General features: G+C 48.1%; 1 protein-coding gene across 1 annotated transcript in view; it reads right to left on the bottom strand.

Annotated features, from left to right (window-relative positions):
- The window catches only part of LOC125281947 (focal adhesion kinase 1-like), an 80,329-nt gene extending 72,620 nt beyond the window's left edge, over positions 1 to 7,709 (bottom strand). Inside the window, exon 1 of the mRNA XM_057312871.1 lies at positions 6,716 to 7,709. The gene's annotated coding sequence lies outside the window, so the exon portion shown is untranslated. The remainder of the gene's footprint in view (positions 1 to 6,715) is intronic.
- Positions 7,710 to 15,341: the final 7,632 nt, after the last annotated feature.

Raw genomic sequence — 15,341 nt, 5'->3', positions numbered from 1 at the left:
TGGGAGACTCAGTCAGTTAAGTGTCTGCCTTGGGCTCAGGTCATGATCTCAGGGTGCTGGGATTGAGTCCCAAAGGCAGCAGGCTCCCTGCTCAGCGGGGAGTCCGCTGCTCCCTCTCCCTCGGCCCCTCCCCCATCCCGCTCTCTCTCCCTACCTCGAATAAATAAATAAAATCTTTAAAAGAGAGAGAGAGAATGCAAAAACAAACCATAGCATGAGAGAAAAGCACAGCACACATCTGACAAAGACTTGTATCCAGAATATATAAAGAACCCACCAATAAGAAAAAAAATTTAATAGGCAAAAGATTTGAACACCAAAAGATACACAGGTGGCAAAACCACAAAGAAAAACCATTACACACCTATCGGAATGGCTGAAAAGCTAAAAGACTAACCATACCAAATGTTGCCCCAACGATCCAGCGTGACTGGAACTCTCACACAAAGCTGGGAGGAATGTGAAATGGTTCAGCCATTCCAGGACAGAGTTTGACACTTTCTCAAAAAGCCAACATAGGCCTACCACAGGATCCAGCCATTACAGTGCTAGACCCAACCATTTCCAGGAAAAACAAAAGCCGATGGTCACATGAAGACTTGAGCAAAATTATTCAAAGGCTTTATTTGTAATAACTCAAACCAAGAAACGACTCTCCACACACTGATCACGTTCGACGTCATTCCAAGCAACAGCAGGAAGAAATTCCTTGCAAGTCAGCAAGGGATTCTAAAACAGATACAGATCTGCAAAGGGTCAAGGAGGGCCAAGGTATGCTTAAAAAGGAACCAAGTGGGAAGAGTTCCACAATAAGACCTGTTATAAAACTAAAATAATTGAAGCAACTTAAACTGGGCAGTACCAGTGGAATTCAAGAAAGTCCAAAACAGATGCACATACACACGGACCTTTCATTTCCAAGAAAAGGGGCACTGCAGAGCGCTGGGGGAAAGATGCTCTTTTCAATGAACGGTGTTCGGACAACTAGCCTGTCCACAGGTTAATGAAGCTGGATTCCTTCTTCAGATTATGCACCAAAACCAATTCTGAGAGAATTACAAAGTTAAAGGTTAAAAGCACAAGTATAAAAGCATTTAGAGAATAAATGAGGAACTAGTTCATGACCTCAGGGCAGGGAAAGACACAAAAAGCTTACAAAGGAAAAGACTGACAAATGGCACTAATTAAACTTAAGAACTTCTATTCATAAAAAAAAAAAAAACACACAAAAACCACTGAGTCAGTGAAACTGCATATGACAAAGTGGGAAGAGACAGCAGCAAAATACATAACCAACAAAGAATGTGTGTTCTGAATATATATAGTCTACAAATCAATTTAAAAATAACCTAATAGAAAAATATGGGCACTTCGAAAAACAGTGCATCCGAATGGCCAGTAAATGTATAAAAAGATGTGCAACCTCACTGTAACCAGGAAAAGGCTATTTAAAACCACAAGGCAGCAACACAGCAGAAACCACCAGAAGGGGCGGGGCGGGGCGACTGACACAAGACCAGAGCAGGGCTGAAGCAGTCATTAGAGAGAAGACTGGGGGGCGGCTGGAGCCTCCCAGCACAGCGGGGAGCAACAGGAGACTCCCTCACTGAGAGGTGCTCCAGGCCAAGCGCTCTGATGTACATTTAGTGGGGTCACAGTCTATAACTGACTATAAACTAGAACTTTAACTTCACTTGACCAATGTAAGGAGAAAGAAACTGTTTCAGATCACTTTTTCCCACCAGCTCATTCCTTTTATTTTCTCCATCACAGGGCTACACCACTGACTCAGTCTGATGGGGGCCAGAAGAGGTACGTGGAAACATCCTTTGTACTTCGCGTCCACATTATGGTAACCTAAGTCCACCCGTCTGTCCCTAATTCTCTTCTCTACCTTAGTAACAACTTCATGTACTTCAAGATCACAAGGCCCCCTCAGCAGGAGCACAGAGTCTTCTTCAATCATTAAACCAATGACTGAGGGCCAACCCACTATAGGAGGAGGAGGAAGCTGTGAAGGACCCACAGATCCGTACAGGATAATACAGAGTCCCTGTCCCTGAGCTCACAATATTCTATTTGCCTTCAGGTGCGTCCAACTCTGCATAAGACATAGTAGAAAGTAAGCATATCACCAATTCCATCTTTGAACACTAACTTTTATCTAGCTCTGATCTTAGGGAAAAAATAAAGGACAAAGGCAAAACAATACATATTAAATTTAGATATGACTTTAATGCTAGGCATAGAATCAATTCACACAATACTGTTTTAGTAGTCACCCCAAGACTTGGAAATCATCCTGACTCTAATATAAGCAAGCCAATCTTTCAACACCAAAACAAAACCACCAGGGAACACGTGCCTTGAGCACCCACATATACACACTTTCCTGCTATCTGCCAAAAACCACAAGTCCAGGGGCCATACAAATTGCTATTTCAATGCAAAATCATTTATTTAAAATCCAAACCAAGATTCAAAAGAATTTAATGACCTCAGCATAAAACATTCAAAATCCCTAAACAAAATTAGTTGTGAGGTCTTCCCAAGACTCTAGAAAACCTGAAAAACATACTGAAAAAGAGTCCTGAAGTGAAGGCAATCTCACTAGCAAATCTAAGTGGTCAGAAGCCAAACACATGCCTCTGCCATTTACGACTGATTTTTTGCCTGCTACGACTTGCATTTCTCTTAAAACACTCTCAAGTAGTGGTTGACAGACATTAGCATGCAACAGAAGCTCCTGGACAGCATGTTCAAACAGACTGCGGGCCCCACCCCCCGAGTCTGATTCAGGAGGTCAGAGGTGGGGCACGAGCACAGGCATTTCTAACCCGGCCAAGTGATGGTGATGCAGTTGTACTTTGAGAACCACTGCAAACAACCAGTTTACTGGTTTACTGTGGTGTGCGCACGCACGTGTTTCCCTTCGCAATAAGCAAGACCAAGGGGAACTTGCTGAGGAAGAACAAACTCTTTTTTTTACCCAAATACTGACTTTTCTTGCCTGAGTGAAGGTAAGTGACCTGTTGCTCAAAACGTTTACTCTGAACAACAACGTAAAAGACTCTCTAAGCAGATCATCGGAAGGCCGGTGTGTCATGGAACTGGCATTACAGTGTTAGGAAGATGGATTTTTTTTTTAAGATTTTATTTATTTATTTGACAGAGAGAGACAGCCAGCGAGAGAGGTAACACAAGCAGGGGAAGTGGGAGAGGAAGAAGCAGGCTGCCAGCGGAGCAGGGAGCCCGATGTGGGGCTCGATCCCAGGACCTTGGGATCATGCCCTGAGCCGAAGGCAGATGCTTCACAACTGAGCCACCCAGGCGCCCCTGGGAAGATGCATTTTTAAAAATGGTTTCAGGGCATAATGTAAAACCCTTGTAAAGTACATGATGAATCCAACTGATTAGTAAAAGATACATTAGAGCTTCTAGACCAGTCATCAAGGATCTTTTATAAATCCCAACTTCCTAGGTCTTCAGAATATAGAATGAGTCCTAACGAACACATGACCAATTCCTACAAAATTAATTTCTAGAAAAAAACATTTGAAAACCATAAAGGGACAGAGAAATGCCTTTTTCCCGCAGCTCAAGTTTCATGATATTTATAATCTAAAATAAAGCAGACAAAGATAGAAACAGATAATCCAAGTTCTCCCTGGTATCAAGTCCTACCTGGTTTGTAAGTAAGGTTCTTTACCAAGGCAAACAAAAAACAGTGGACTGCTGACTGACACAGGAACAGTTCTCCAACAACGAATGAGCCTGGGTTCTTTCATTCAATAAATATGGTGTCAGACACTGGGGATGCCATAGTGTGTAAAACAAAGTTTCTGCCCTCGTGTTGCTTAAATTCTATAAAAAGACACACAATGCACTACAAATATGGAATGTATAAAACCACGTCAGCTCTTTCTTCAGTCCATCAAAGACAAACACATGGTGCTTTGGTCACAAGTAGACCCAACAAGCACCTACCGTTCACAGCACAATCCAAAGCACCAGATGGCAGGACTTTTAAGATAGAAAATGGAGGCAGAAAGGAGATCCTAGGCACAGACAGCCCATAGATACAACTTTTTAGGTTCTTCTGAGCCTTGGTTTTGGTCCACTGGCCCTAAATAAAGGAGGACAGAGTACGTCAAGTCTTAAAAGCACGATGGAAAATTCTAAATCGGCGAGAACGAGCACATTCACTTCAGAAACATTTATAGAGCAGCAATGTGTTAGAGATTATAAATTCTAGGATTTACTACAAGGGGATGAAACCTGCATGAGAAATTTACAATTTACTTTTCCCTCACATTACACCTTGCTTCCCACAAAACTATATTCATAAACACTGACACCCCCCCCAAAAAAAGTCACCAATGAAAAAACTCTGTAACAATGTAGAGGTTACTAAAGCACAACCTTGAACAAATAAGCGTCAATCACTGCACTATGCATTATATATTTGTATTTAACTGATTTTAAATTAACTTAAAACAAACAATTTTGGTATGTTCATTAAAATGTTTACCTACACCATGTTGGCCAGATCACAGCTTCATGATATGAAAGCGTCAGATTCAAACAGAAAATATAATTATTTCAACTCTCCCAGACACGGTACTTACACCTGCATGCTACTCACTCCCCCTTCGGAAGGCTGGGTTCAGATCTGTGAGACTACTGCTGCTCTAGTCCTGTCTGGTCCTAGAAGCTGCACAGAGAGTTCAGCAGGCCCAGCCAACAAGGACCTACCCCTTGTGGGCCAAGAGGCCCACGGCAAGCTCCTCGAACTCCAAACTTCCAGTGTCTCCTCTGCAAAAATGAGGATAGCAATAGCACATTCAATGGTTCTCAGGAGGAATAAAGGAGAAAAAGCATGAAAGCAATCACCTCAGGTCTGGCACGTGTCATCTCCCAGATTTAATTCATCGGTAAAAAGGTAGTGACACCTACCAACAACACACAATACCCCACACGTAGCAGTAACATTACATCTCCTCCCCTATCAGTGGATAACATTCACATGTATGACTTTGGTCATTTTTCTTGTTCTGAAAAATGAGTTTACAGTAAATGCCAATGTATATCAATAAGATCTAGGCAGAATTTGTTTCGTTCAATACAAAGCTTGCAAGGAAAGACCTTCATGTCCTGACAAATAAGTAAACTCTGTGACGATGCTACTTGTTCCCTTCTGGGAGGCTTTCAACTGCTAAAAAGTGGCAATAGTGCCACCCAGCCAAAAACATCTATTTCATACTTTCCTCTAAAAACCACTTCATTAGTGTTTATGCAAATCAGACCATAATTAACGGCATTTGCTAAAAATCTCACCTATCCTGAAAGTTGAATTACATATGCCTATCTGAATTTTATTTCCATGATAGAGCCTAGCAAAAAAAAACAATACAACTGTTACAGACAGGAAGAGAGGGGGTTCTTCTGGTACTTTATAATCAGAAACACATTTATGTAGTTCTGAATGGTAAGATTTGGCACCATTCCTAGAAATTAATGCCACAAAGTGGTAGACAGCAATTTCATTTCTCCTACACTAGGTTGCCTTTTGGTAGTCATGAAATGGAAGAGAGAAAAAAAAAAAAACCTTGCACAAATATTAGCAGAGAGAAAAAGCCATCAACGGTTTAAATAATCCACTACGAAACATGGTTTTCAGAAGAGACATAAAAAAACAACTACTTAAGGCAGCTGGCTGAGGCACTGAAACACAGGTACACCCAAACAGGAGCTGGAACCGCGCTCATCCTCTTCCACCGAGGATCCGTCTAAGGACAGAGATGCGACTTCAGATTTGAATGCTTACTGCACTCACAAACTTCCTGGAATTTACTACTATTCACTCAAATAAGGTCATTTACTTTGCCCAAGTTTTTAGAATTTGCATTTTAAATAATTTCTATAGGCATCAGTAAAAATTCCCAAAGACCCCCACAGCAATATTTTGCTAATTATTTAAGGGATTTTAGTAAGGACATACAGTAACGAAATAAGTTCTTAAGCTCGAGCTTTAAGACAAAATAAACTACTACAGAAACTAAACTTTACTGGTTTACAAGCCAAAAAAAACCCCTCATTTCACAAACGATAGAATTTTTAATTATATTGAAATTTAAAACAAGATTTTAGCCGAAAACTGTCTAAACTGAAAATGTTTACTTTCAAAAGTTAAAGACTTACATATTAAGACTTTGACTCTCATCTTTCCTGTGTTACCCTTGAGACAAGTATTTTCTCAAAATTAAGACACTTAAAAATACAGGAAAAAAGGTTTCCATAAAATCTTTAGAGATAGAGAAGTAGCAACTCAAAACTAACATCCAAAAAAGAAGAGTCATGTTCAAAATGACTCTTTACTACACGATAGAACATATACAGTACACAGAAGACACTATAATTTTTCCTGCGGGAACTAATCAGCATTTTTTTAAGGGGATAGCTTTAACAATACAATTGTTATTTAGACAATTTCTCAAACTTCCCAGCGAGAAAAGTTATGTGACTTGCTGAAGAACCCAATTTTAAGAATTGGGATGTCAAGTTCTCTAATTTCCAACAATGGGCATGGAGTGCTAGAGAAACGATGTTAGTGAGAAATGTTCTAATGATCTGCACTGTGGCTCCTAACTTCTGGTTTCACCGGACACTTCCACCCCATCGCACTCATGGAGCTTCACTCCTAATCACGACTCACCTTCAGCGGACCGCCGGCCTGAAAAGAGGCTGAAGTCCTCTCTCCTGTAGGGCTCTGCCCCAGGACTCTTGGCCCCAAACCTTAAACACTAAGTTCTGGATTCAATGTCTTTATTTATCCAAGGACTTGCTTCTTGATGCATCATAACCTCTGAACAATGCGTAGGTCCTTTTATTCAGTGTATATACTCAAGTCTTAGGTTGATTGTGGGATCCTTTAAAAGACAGCAATGGGTTTTAAACAATCTTTCCCCAGTTTTCATTATTAAATCAGAGTATATGATAATCACCGGAAAGATATTACTTAAAGAATGTGTAACATGGGATCTTGCTGCTTCGACAACATTTAGCACACAAATGTATTCAAGACATGAGTGGTAGGCTCATTCAGTGTTTCACCTCCAAGGACAGCCACAAAGAGAAAACAATGTACTCATAAAGACACCGGAACGCAAACTTTCTTCAGAAGTTTCATGTGTTTAAATATTGCAGGATGTTAAAAATTATCTCCAAAGCACAATGGCATGAAAAAATCACCTACATTGGATCTCAACAAAAATAAGGTGAATGCTAATTTGCAATGTATCTTTCCATCACTTCATCCACCTTTCAGGTTTTCAAGAGATGAGACAACTGACCAGAGTTCACACATTTCCAAGAGAAGACTGCTTCCATTATGAGTTTTACAAATAAAATATTAAGAGTGAGGCTCTGGTATTTCATTTCAAATAGTAATGGCCTATTTTTCCAACCACGAAAATGTTGACATTCTACCTAAGAATCCCAGCGTTGGTCGTCTTATGTACAGATCCCCAAATCCTTACACCGCCTTCAGCTTGAATGTATTTCAACCAGTTCCCATAATTACTACATTACTATTATCTTAGTCTCACTGCCAAAAACCCAGCTGCAGGCTAACCATGCAAGAATGAGACACTGTTGAAATGACTAAAAAAATTTTTTTACCCTTACTGCATTAAGCTAAATCCTGCAATTAAATAAAACCAAGTAACACACACACACACACACACACACACACACACACACACCCCTCCTCCTCCTCCTGAGAAAAGAAAGGAAAGGAGAGAGAAAGAAACAACAAGTCCTTCTTCCACCTAAGCCAGAAGCAGAGCTGGGGGCTGGGTTGGGAAGAGGTAAACTTGGAGGCACAATGAATCAACGAGGTCTCCAGGCCTTTCGCCCCAAAAACCACAGGGCCACAGCAAGTTGAGCGCCAGCTGCGGGGAAAGAGCTGGCCCGGATCCGGGTTCGAGGCTCGCCCTTCCCTGCCGCAGGGCCAGTGAGTCCCCATATCGGGTCAGGGCTCTTCTCCCCCCTCCAGGTCCCCAAGGATTTCCCTCTTCCTCCTCCTTTCTCTCTCCCCCCTTTTGTCTTTGAGGCAATTGGCCAGCTCCCAAGGAGGCCGGCTGGCCTCCCCAAGCCCCCGGCCTCCCTGTGCGCTCCGGCCTCCAGCCCCTCCGTCTCTCCGAGACCCCCGAATCCACCAACTTCCCCATCTTTCACGAACCCCCCCAGGCCTTCTCATGTCCCCCAAACCTCCCCGTTTACCCGAGCCCCCGGCCTCCCCTCGTCCCCTGGCCTGCCGGAGCACGCCGACCTCCCCACAAGTCCGTCCTCCACCCATAGCCGTTCTCCCAGAACACGCCCCCTCGTCCCCCTTCCCTGGCCTCTCCTGTCCCCCCCGCGGCCTCCCCACATCCCCGTCCTCCCGGAAACCCCCAGTCCGTCCCACATCTCCCGACCCGCCCGCGCCCCGATCCTCCCCAGAGTGCCGCCCTCCCCGGGCCCCTCCCTCGTCCTCCCCACTTCTCCGGCCTCCCCACATCCTCGGCCTCCCAAGCGGCGCGCGGGAGGGGTCCGTCTCCGCCTCATCCGCGGCGCGGACCGGCTGGTTAGCCCCGCTCGGCCCTCCGCCCGCGGGCCGCGGCCCTGCCAACCCCCAGCACCAGGAGCCGGCCCACCCGCCCGCTTCCCGGCCCCCGCCCCCTCCCCGCACTCACATGTACCGCGCGGGGCGCCGGGAGGCGAGGGCAGACCACTGCGAGGCGGCGCCGCGAACCGACGAGCGGCGCTCCCTCCAACGCCTCACGCCGCGGGCGCACAGCGCTCTCGGCGGCGGCGGCGGTCCCGGCGGCGGCGGCGGTCGCGGCGGCGGCGGAGGCGGCGGCGGCGCCGGCGGCGGCGGCGGCAGTAGCAGCAGCAGCAGCGGCGGGCTTGCGCCCTCTGGCCGTGCTGCGTAGGCGAGGGCCGCGCATGCGCGGCGACCGGCTGAGGAGCGCTTCACCGCCCCGGCGCGCGCCCGGCCGCGTCCCCGCGCCGAGCTTCCGCCCCCCCCACCCCCCCCTCCGGAGGACCGGGCGTGCGCCCGGTGGCCAGCGCATGCCCTGCACAACACGGGGCTCCGGTCCCGAGACCGCGCCGGACAGTCGCGCGGGGCATTCAGGACGGCAATGGACTGAGCGAGCCTGTGGTGGCCGGGTCTGGGGAAGCCTCGGCGGAGGCCGGGAGGCGCGGCCCGCCGAGCTGAGGTCCCGGAGGTCCCACTGGCGGCACTCTGGGCCGGCGGGGCTGGACCGACCTCGGGGAAGGCCTCCCACCCGCTGCCCTGCCCCCCACAGCCCGGACGCGGCCCCTTTGCAGGGCCTCCCTAGCCCGCCGCCCTGCAGCCCAGCCCCAGGGCCGGAACCCGCAGGGTCGCGCCCCCCAGTGGGCCGGGGCCTGGCCCGAGTCCTCGCGCGTGTCTTCGCCAGGCTTCCTGCCCACCCCGAGGAGTTAGGTGTCCCGGGACCCTCTGCACACAGGAGAGTGAGGCTCACATCAGGGATGTGTTCCGTGGCATCACAGCTAATGCTGGGCTGTACTTAGATTGAATCCTGAAAGACGGCCTGAAAGAGGCTGTGGGAGGTGGCTGGAGGTAGACAGATGTGGGGCCTGCGTGCTGGTCCCTGGGCTGCAGAAAGAAGAGGAGGACCCCCGGGATCTGGGAGTCACCAGGCCTAGGGCAGCTGAGCAGACCCAGGACACCAAGTGGAAGGGGCAAAAATGCACTCGTCCAGGGGCTTCTTCAGGCATCCTTAGGAACCTGGCGTTTGTTCTTTAGGCCGCAGGCAGCCTGAGGAGGGTTTCAAGCAGGAAGTAATATCTGATTTGTGTTCTTAAAAAAAAAAAAAAATGGATAGGAAGGGGCAGGGCTACTTTCATCTTTATGGCGTCACTTTGATCCTCACCACAAGCCAGGAGGGTCCTGGGATGGATCCATGCATTGGTCTCCCTACTCAGAGGGGAGTCTGCTTCTCCCTCTCCCTCTGCCCCTCCCCCTGCTCTCTCTCTCAAATGAATAAATAAAATCTTTAAAAGAACAAAGGTAATAAATATCCCAAACTCATCTTTCCTGATGGCTTTACTACATACTGCCATCATCTACGCTCTCGTCTGTTGTATCTTTACAGCAGAAATCCACGGAAATGACGTGACGAGCCGCTGACATCTCTTCCTGACTGTTCAGTAAGGGCAGGCTGGGAGCTTGAAATCAGCCACGGTGGGAATATGCACCCCATGGAGACTGGCACACGCCACAAATCAGCACCCCCCCCCCCCGCGGGAGCCTGTTATATTTACCAGCATTGCACGGTCTATGTGCTGCATGGTGAGATGACATAGGGGATGACGTACAGTCTGGAAACAATGAGACAGGGACATTTAAAACAAAGCTTCATTTTAGTCCAACGAAATGAAATGCGTTCTGAGCACCTGCGAATTCCGTGCCCACCTCTCGCTTCCTCCGCCGTTGACTCTCCGTGATGACAGCTGTGATTTGTGAGCACCTGGTAGATGCCAGGCGTATGAAGTTGTATTCTCTTATTATCACTTTCCGGTTCAGTGTGAATATTGTCCCATTTCATGAATGAGAAAACGGAGGCACAGAAGGGTTAAGACACTGCCCAGGATCAAACCTTTTGCACCCTGCCTCAGGGCCTCTTGTCTGGCTCCGTGTGTACCGTCCCCCTTTCTTGCCCGAAGCAATCCAGAATCTGCGACTATGTCATTGGACATGTCGTTACTTTAAGTTCCAATTGATCTTCATATCCACTTGTTCTGCGTTTTCTGAAATGTCATTTATTCTTTGGCTTGAGCGATTTTCCTTTCCATCTTCTCCACTCTCTGCGATTGCATTTAATGGCAACGTTGATAAAGCCCTTTTCTTTAGGGTGATCTTGCCAAAGCGAGGGGTACTTTATAACCTTCAGCAGATAATTAATGCGTGTGACAACCCACAGACATTGCACACACTTCAGCAGGATGATTGGGAGGAGTTCACAGCACCTGAGCTGGAAATAAATTACAGGGGAAAGGCCTGCACCCCCTCCCCCGGGAACCCACACTCCGAGGCTGGCACCTCCTCCTTCCCGCAGCATCCTTGTTAACAGTGTCGGCAGCCAGCGTGGTCACCGTAAGGGGGAAACCGAGGCAAGGAAGTGCCTCACCCAGGGCATCAGCAAATCAGCACCAGAGGTGTGTGGGACACAGGAGTTCTGGGCAGAACCCAGCCAAGAACGGGGATTACCTCATGCTAAATCCAGTGTTTGTTGAACGACTGAATGAAGGTCCCTATGTACTCCTTTCTCCCCGTGAATATGTACAGCGTGTTACCTTTGACCCTCTGACTGTGGTTAAAGTGAAGAGAAAGAAGAGAAGAGAAGAGAAGAGAAGAGAAGAGAAGAGAAGAGAAGAGAAGAGAAGAGAAGAGAAAAGAAAAGAGAAAAGAAAAGAAAGAGAGGTTTTTCTTTGTGATGAGAACTCTCAGAACTTGCTCTTCTCACACCTCTCAAATACACCATAGAGCAGTAATGAACTGTAGTCCTGGGGTGTACTGTAAATCCCTATTCCTTATTGATCTGAAACTGGAATTTGTACCTTTTCACCATTCACTAAATTCCCGCACCCCCTCCGCCCTCTGCTTCTGGTTACTTCAATCTGATCTCTTTTTCTGAGTTAGTCTTCCCCCTTTTCTCTTCTTTGTCTCAGATTCCACAGAGAAGGGAAAAATAGCTCTCTGTCTCTCTCTCTAGACAGGATCAATCTCTCTCTCTCTCTATGCTTCTCTACAGAAAGTCTTTGCCCTGTCTCCCTTATTTCACTTGGCATCATGCTTTCAAAGTCCAGTACTGTTAGCACACTTAGCGGGATATCCTTTTCTTCTGGCTGATTCCTATGCTATTCTCTAGGTACCACTTCTTTCCCTACTCAGCACTAAAGGGCACTGATGTTTTCCGTGTCCTGGCTATTGAAAATAATGCTTCTTGAACATGGAGGTGCAGGTAGTTCTCTTTTTAATTTTTGGAGGGACGTCCACAGTGTTCTGCATAGTGACAGTACCAATATGCATTACCACCAGTGGTGCCCAAGGATTCCCTTTGCTCCACATCCTCACCAGCATTTGTTATCTCTCGACTTTTGGAGGGTCGCTCTTCCCGCCAATGTGATGTGATGTCTCATGATGCTCTTGGTTGCATTTTTCTGTGGGTTAGTCATGTTGAGGAGCGTTCACTGTGTCTGGGGCCCAGGGACATGTCTGCATTAGACCTTTAGTTCCTCGTTTAGACACACAGGGGTGGGTGCAGAAGCACTCTTCTGGCTGAGGTGCGGGTGCTGGAATCGTAAAGAGGACACCATGGGAGTGGACAGAAAAGGAGGAAAGGGAGGGTTCTGAGGTCCTTTACTCTGCCCAGGGAGCCAAGAGATCCTGCTCCTTTGCTCTGTGACTCTGCAAAGGCACTGCGTTGAGGACCCCCGAGAAAAGGCATGGCTTTTTTTGCTGGTGTGCCTGCGTGGGGCTGTGCCACCAGAGCTGGAGAGCTGGATGCAGGGCGCTTCCTTGTCCATGGTACCTGGTGAGTTCTGCTGGAGGAACTGGAGCAGGAAGAGTCAGGCAGAGGCCATTGTGGTTGTCGCCCCTGCCCAGAAACAGCTTGAAAGTTTTAGTAGCATTCTGCAGTCTAGGTGCTTAAGAGGGGAGGTGGGCTCCAAGATCTTCTCAATTATTCATTGAGTAACTACACACTGAGCACTGCCCTATGCCAGGTATCTTGCTGGGCCCGTGCGCGGAGCTGAAATTACCTAGGGCTCCTTTGCTTTAGGAGCTCCCAGTCTACACATGGACCAAAGCTCCAAAGAGAACGCACGTGAAAGAAAAGAGCAAGCGCTCTGTACTAGGAATGAAGTGTGCTACGGAGGAAGGCTGGGGAGTCACTGCATGGAAAGATATGAAAGGCCTCACTGAGGCTGAGGTTGCTGAGAACAGATTGACCAAAGGGAGCTAGACCTGCACACGTCAGGGAGCAGCGTTTCAGGAAGAAGTGACTTGTGCTGCAGACACTCAATAACAGAAGCCAGTTTGGCCAGAGGAGTGAAAAAGGCAGCCAGGGTGGCTGCAGGGACACTAGGAGGAGAGCAGAGGGGAGGGAGGAAGGCAGGGACAGATGCTGAGGCCTGGGAGACTGTTACTTATCTAGAGTTGCCCCGGGACTGCATTGCCCTGATACCCTGCACATGCAGGTGCATCGCTTTAATTTCTAACAGTATTTGTGGGTGAAGAATGCGGGCCCAAATTAGCATGGTTCCCCAGGCTCAAGGTGTGTCAGTGGCTGCGGCTGTGACCAGGGCCATACTGGAAGAGGATTTTGTCATGAGTTGGCTCACGTGACTCGGGATGCCATCTGGACTCAGAACCTGAGTTCCTGTGTGTCTTTTGGCCTTGGCACTGCCTCCGTTCTCTGTCCTGTGAGCCTCTGTAGATGGCAGCTCAAAACATCGGTGCTTGGTTCTGCTTCAGAGAGAGAAGAAGAAGGGAAAGGGAAGGAGTGAGTAGTGGAACATGATGGAAAGTAACTAGGGAGTGAGAAACTCTTTGCATGACATGTAGAGAAGCTCTAGGCATGGTACTTCATCACGTTGAATATGTCCTGTGGGTCAAAAGCCAGTCACTGACCACTTAGCGGTTACAGTCTGATGCCTATACCACAGGTCAGGATCCCTGGGAGCCATGGTGAAAGCCGCTCCCCTCATAGACCCAAACGAGGTAAAGGGGTCTCGTTCTTCATATAACGGGAAACAATTGCATGGTTTTACTACAGAGGATGACAATGCCTGCATCTTCTTGCTTTTCCAGGCCATCATGGTGCCCACCTTAAAATGAGGCCAAGAGGGAAAGTGACAGTTGCAGTATTACAGGGCTGGAACCCAGGCCTCTTCTGAGCAGCCCTCCATGCCAAGTCCCACCCCTTCTTGTAATTCTTCCATCTTGAAAATTGTGCCTCAGATACACAGGGGACCACCCCACACATGTAATAAATACTCTTATCCACAGACACCAGAGGATGTCCCAAGGAAGTAGATTCTAGCCTGATCCCCACACTGCAGGCTGGGAAAGTGGGGACTACGTGAGAGACGCAATGACATAGGACACACAAGTGCGCAAAGAAACATAGAACGTAAGGTCTGAATTCAGCTCTGCCTCCTGAAGCTTCGGACCCTAGTTCCATTTCCAGAGAGTGGTGGCTATGGCCTTTTTGGCTCATTGTGTCCAGTTAAGGAGATGACATGGGGGAGAAAGCTAAGGAGTCAACTGCCAAGAAGGGGCTCTGGATAGGTCTGACTGAACACATGGTCCCAGGGATTAGAATCTTGAAAGAGTGACCTCACTTCCTCTGTGATAGGCCCCAACTGAACTTAGAACTCTGGTAACCGGGCACCCAGATTCAAAAGACAACCTGCTCTCCAGCTCACTTGGGTGGAGACATTCGAGAGAGCAAGATGTTCTCTTGCTGCCTTCCTCCCTTCAGGGTCTCTGGGCCCAGGCAAGCCCAGAGAGAGAGACTTGCAAATAATTGTAGACGTCGGCTCAGCCCGCTTTTCCGAGCCCTCTGGACATGTGGCAGGAGACACCAACAGGTAACACGAGGCAGCTCAGGGCAGCCCACTGGAGAGCAGGCAACAACTGTGATGTCACCTCAGCAGGCCCACACCTCTTGCCCCTCATTATGTGTGTCCCTGTGTGTGTGTTGGGGTGGGGGGCTGGTTGTCTATGTGTAGAGAAGGGGACAGAGGATGTGGGACACACCCTTCCTGGGCAGAAGGAAGCTGCCAGGTGTTGGAAGCCTGGCCCATCTTTCATGTTCACGCCCCAGGTCATAGCAGGCAGGATGAGAAGCTGAGCACTGGGGACCAAGCTCAACTACCTCGATGTTAATCACGAGCTCTAGAGTTTCATCCGGCTACCTCCTTGCTCGATGTCTTTTCAGCTGCCCCTTTTTGCCTCAACTGGAGAACAGGATTTCTAATGCGGGTGGCCCCTTGTGGCAATGTCCCGGGAGGACACTAATGTCTCTTGACCCCATGTCTATGGGGCACTGCATTTTCAGAGCTGCACCCAGGAGGTCATCGAAGAGCTGGTCTGGGACTTCAACTACAACGCCCTAGACAAGTGGCAGGTGCACCAGGCCACCCAGGATCAGTGCCGCTCTGAGGTGAGAATGGGAAGAGGGTTCCACACGCCCAGGGCCCCCACACAAATGTGGGGACAAACCTGGGGCCCTCCCATGGTGTTT

The sequence above is a fragment of the Ursus arctos genome, unplaced genomic scaffold (assembly GCF_023065955.2).
Source record: "Ursus arctos isolate Adak ecotype North America unplaced genomic scaffold, UrsArc2.0 scaffold_16, whole genome shotgun sequence".
Taxonomy (NCBI): domain Eukaryota; kingdom Metazoa; phylum Chordata; class Mammalia; order Carnivora; family Ursidae; genus Ursus; species Ursus arctos.
The sequence above is the reverse complement of the archived record's forward strand: the minus strand, read 5'-3'. Positions and strand labels throughout refer to the sequence as shown.